This window comes from Marmota marmota, unplaced genomic scaffold (assembly GCF_001458135.2).
Source record: "Marmota marmota marmota unplaced genomic scaffold, marMar, whole genome shotgun sequence".
In the NCBI taxonomy this organism is placed as follows: Eukaryota; Metazoa; Chordata; class Mammalia; order Rodentia; family Sciuridae; genus Marmota; species Marmota marmota.
This window is the reverse complement of record NW_025999998.1, coordinates 9,008,229-9,013,815: the sequence shown is the minus strand read 5'-3', so window position 1 is coordinate 9,013,815 and position 5,587 is coordinate 9,008,229.

Sequence of the window (5,587 nt, the reverse complement as noted above, 5' to 3'; positions counted from 1 at the left end):
TAAACTTAAGATAGCAAAAAAAATAAAATAAATAAACTTAAGATAGCAAAAAAGACAAATGCTCTGGTAGGTGGTTATATTTTTAACATATTTTAATAAAATGTAAATAAAATGTAAAGTGTAAACGTCTTAAAAATTTAAACATACCCCTAAACCTTAAGTCCTGAGTTTTAATAACAATGGCAAAGTGTATAATTCTCTTATCAGCAAGTCCTGTTTTTTTCCTCTATTTAAAGAAGTCTATTACCAAAAGGCCCCAGATAGTCTTCATAATAGCAAAATTCCAACAGATATCACAATGTTTGTGGTAAGATAAACAATTGAATATGCAGAATTCCAGAACAAATCTGAGCGTTTTCTTTATGCCCAACACTCATTGAAGTCGGTAACTGTTCAGCTGAGTTTATCTGAAAGGGAGATAAAAGCTTCCTGCCCAGCATTAAAACTTGCCCCATGCAGAATCCAGATGCTTTCAACTCTTTCCCAAACTTCTTATACTTTTTCTTTATTTATATGTATCACTTTCTGGCTAGTAACACTATTGAAAATTAAAATAAAGCCATATTGTTGTGGAATGCATTTTATCACTACCTATGTGAAGGCTAACTTCTTTTTTTTTTTTCACCCAAAGTAGATTATTTATCTCAATTTCTTTAAAGTGTCATCTAAGGTATTTTCAATGGTTACTTCTGTTTTTATATATTTCTGACTTATTTTCTATTTCTCTCTTGAATTTACAGAGAATTTCAAGTATAGAAAAGGGACTGAAATGATCACTGTGGTTTGCATTTGTGTACTGAACTTAAAGTAAAGTAAAAATCCTGTGGGTGACGTAACACAAGCCAAGCTAGAAAAGGGGTACATACAAATAACTGCCAATAAATAGTAACTGAAAAGATAAATCCAGGATAGCTGAAGGTAACACAAAGTTAAACAGTACAATACAATTTCACATAATAGCATGGGAGACGTGTACACATATTGGGTTGAGGAGCTCAGAGGTCAACCACAGTGTCACATTGGTACAGAAGCACATTATCATTCAGAAATGACAAAGCAAGTCAAAGGGGAGTAGTTACAATGGCCTACCAAACAAAAGTTAACATATTTGAACATTGCATGATAAAAAATGAAGTCATGTTCTGATTCTTACTGTAAAACTGCCCCAAGACATGTCAAAGCCTCCAAGACATGATGATGATAATAACACTTTCCCAAACTTTCCTTGTCTAGCCAATAATATATAATGGAGTATTATTGAGAAATCCTTAAGAACCAAATCATCCTCAGAAAGCCCTGTCTGGAGGTAAATGAAGACTTCCTTTGAGCAGCTAGAATGCATTTGAACTGCCAGGTGTGGTGATGCATGCCTGTAGTCAGTCCCAGCAACTTCGGAGCTGAGGCAAGAGGATCACAATTTCAAAATCAGCCTCAACACCTTAGAGAGGCCTAAGCAACTTAGCAAGACCTTGTCTCAAAATAAAAAAAAATAATAATAATTTTTAAAAAGCACTTGGGACATAGCTCCATAGTAAAGTGCCTCTGGGTTCAATCCATGAACATCCTCCTCCCAGAAAAAAGTTTAAAAAAATTTAAAAAGTGCATTTGAACTATCTAGAGAAATATTGAGTTTTATAGGTTTTTTTTTTCATAAGTCATGCAGAGGGCTGATTTCTTATCAGAAAATTATCCTAGGTCATCGATATTACCGATGCCTCTTTGTTAGTATTTCTTACCTCTTTAGGGGAAGAACCTCTTGAGAATGGTGAAATGTATGGAGTCATTGCCAAAAGTGCATATTAACATGATCATGGAATTTTGAACAGTTTCAGGGAATTCTCAAATGCCCTGAAGATCTTTTATATTCCACCCCCACAGAATCTCCATTATGGATTTAAAACCTTGTACCCATGACAAATTATTGAGCTGTTTTTATATGAGCAACATATAACACCCTGAGTCTGGAGTTCTACAAAGTTGAATTAAAAATTCTGACTTCATCATTTAGTCATCTTTGAATTGTTTGATCATTCCCCTTGCACATAAAAAGCAAAATAAAAACAAAACCCAACAAGACAAAACCAGAGAAAGCATGATTTATGTGAATTTATTGATAATACACATTCAGTATTAATATAGAAAGTACATTGTAAAACATACACAAAATACAAGTGATGAAAAATGAGATGAAGATGATAGAAAAAATTTTATTATCTTGCTAATTATGATGATATTATATTATCAATAGTGAATATCTCAAGGCAAATATATGCGTAGGTCAGAATTCATCCTTCATGGTAATTAATATAAATCCATACCTCAAGTAGGCTTGTATAATTGTGGTATTTTCCACTTATTTGTTAGCTCTAATTAGACTGTCATTGTTTTACTTCTTAATATGGCTGGCAAAGAATTCTTAGAGGTTAAAGTGGTAATTTTGATCCCGATTTTCACCTGTGCTTGCATTATCAGTATTATCTCAATCTTTGGATTTCTTTTCAGAAGTCTTTTTAACCACCAGCTTTACAAATAAGAGCGTTGATTGGCTAAAACTAGATATGGTAATATAATCTTTTGAATGTATTTAAGGTTGAAACTATAAACCTGAGGCAATGTCAATGCCTAAAGAGAGATTAATGTCCATGAAAGAGCAGAGGAATCAGTGTTTCCTTTGTGGGGCTCCTTCTCTCTCATTCTTCAGATACAATACACCGCACATGACCAATTTACTTGGGATCATGTGAAGACACTAGGGTGGATAAGTATAATAAACATTATTATAAATGCTTCTTTTTTTGGTTATTGCATCATTACATTTTCAGACATTAAAGAAAATAAATAAATAAAATTTCTAATCTTCCAATATCACAATGAATTGCTTGCTCACTCCACTTTGGAGACCCCTCCCTCCTTAGGTGAATTGCTTACTGACTCTAGTTTTCCTCATCCGTGAATGGGGACAATGTCACATATCTCATCAGGTTAAGTAGATGAAATGACATGTATACAGGTTTTTTCACAACTTCTGGCATTTAATTTAAAATAAAAATAAAAAGAACTTGCAATTAGAATGGTAACTACTCTATTACATAATTGCCATGTATGCATTCTTGTTACTTCTAGGCCTGATTTAAAACCACAAGCAAAACCTCTTGTCAATGCTCTTTATATGACCACAAGAGCTATAGTTTCTTCTCATCTCTCCTCCTCCAAACAAAGCCAAATAAAACCCCAAAACATTTTCCAAGCCCTTTCAGTTTACAAAATAAAGATTCTGAGCATTTAGTAATGTTTTAATTAACATGATAATTATTAATAGTGAAGACCTGCTAAATTCTCTATGTCAGATAATTTTATTATCTATCTCTCATCTTTTCATTCAACAAAGTGGTTAAGAAAACACACACACACACACACATACAGTGTGCTAAGCATCCAGCTAATTGCTGAGGTTTCAAAGATGAATTGAACTTGTTCTACACCCTCCAGGCACTAACCATCTAGTGGAGGATACCAAACAAATAATCACATCAAAGTGATAAGTGCTCTAATGGAGGTACACATTGGTTGCTATGGGAGCAGAGTAGGACAAGCTTCCTCTGCTGCGGGGAGGGCAGGGAGGACCACTATAAGGATGCTGGTTCACAGGTGAGTCATGCATTTTTGTCAGAGGGAAGTGTGACCAATACAACCTCTCAGGAGCTAGAAGATAGACCAGGTTTCCCAGAGTGCAGGCATTTTGGGGCAATCAACAAGGCTGGTAGAGACCTGTCCATGCACAGCATTGGGTGACATGCTAAGAAGTTTGAAATTTATCACAACAAGGATGGAGAATAAACAAAGATTTTAAAACTAGAGAGTGATATGATCACAATGAAAACTATGGTTCTATTTTGGAGGAATGATTGTGGAGAGACAAAAATCTATTGAGAATGCTCATTGGAAAAAAGAGGTGAGTGCTTATTTCTGTAATAATTTTATTTACTAATTCTAAACTTTTCACGAAATTAAACAACATCTGATTCAATTCGTCAAAGTTTAGTTTGCATTACTAAAGATGAAGTATTCATTTCTTAAATGGTCTTATCTGCTCCTGTTTGAAGTCAGACAACATTTCAGTTCACATTAACAGTTTGTTAGGACTAGAAGCTTCCTAACTTTATGAATGGAATATTTTTTCATGAAGGTTTTGTGACAGATATCAGTTTTCAAACCCAGCATCTACTCTATACAGAATGTCAACCAACACAGACGTATGTAACAATTGATTATGGCCACACAGGCATGAAAAAGGGACTTATACCCCATGATACCATTATGACTCATCAAAGTCCAAAAGGAAAAGCTTCACATGAATATAACATCCTGTGCAGCTTCCTAGGGTCCTTTTAGCCTCCAACCATATTTGTTTTTGTGTGATTCTCTGCAAAACCAAACCAAACCAAATACACAGCCTCCCCCCAAACCCCCATCATTTTCTTCCTTAGCATTAATTGTTAAATTATGCTTGACTTCAGAGATGGAGATCATACTGTATGTTCTATACTCTTCTTTTTAGACTGAACAAGTAATACTGCTTTTTCATTTCTCCTAAGTTTAGGCCTTATTTTAAAAAATTCCTATTTGCAGCAGTACAAGCTACAAACAAGATGAATCTTCAGAAGGAAGACCTGAAGGGAGAAGATGAAGCATTCTTAGACCAATGTGAGGGGAAAAAGAGTTGCAATGTATTTCGTCTTTGCTCCCAATGATAGATGGTATTTTTCCATTCCCATACTTGTGTATGTATGTAGATACCAACCCATTCAAGTACTGCATCAAAATTGTATATGATGTGAAGAATATACATGTATAAAAAGGAGTGTTTTCTTCTTCACTTTTTCTCTGACAGAAAAAAACCAAAAAAAAAAAAAAAAAAAAAACCCAGAAAAACAAAACAGAAGGAATGCCTAGTCTCTTCCAGTGTCTTAATAAAATGGTTGTTCTTACTGAAATTTGGCATGGCAGGTGGAGGTAGAATCATAAGGGGATAAGGGAATTACTTACAAGGAAATAGAGGTGAAGTCTTCACTTTTTAAAACCTGCCATGTGAGGTTGGCATGTCAGAGAAACAAATTAGGCCCCCAAAAGTTAAAACCTAACACTTCTCAATGAAATAAGCATTGTCATCAAGTTAAATCACTTTACAGTAGATGACTGTTTCTGGCTACATTATTAATTGCAACTTAATAGGGAGTTAAAAGTTAGTATTTATGATATATATGTACTACACTACTCATCTTGTTTAAAATTTCTCACTACATGTTTTCCAGTTAAAGTTATACCAGCATACCCTCAGGCAGAAAACCAAGTTCTTACAATGGATTCTTCAGGGCATACTATGTTCTATTTCCTTAGATGTGTTATCTTTTGTAGTCTGAGGTTCACTTTGGAATAGACAGAAAATGTAGAAGCTAAAGTTAACAAGCAAGTAGGAAGACCTCAGCAAACTATAGGGTGGGTCATCACTAACTCTCCCAGCCACAGTGAAAATGGTGCCCTTTCAAGCTCTACTTCTTTCAGCAGTGTCCCAGGGATGTAAACAATT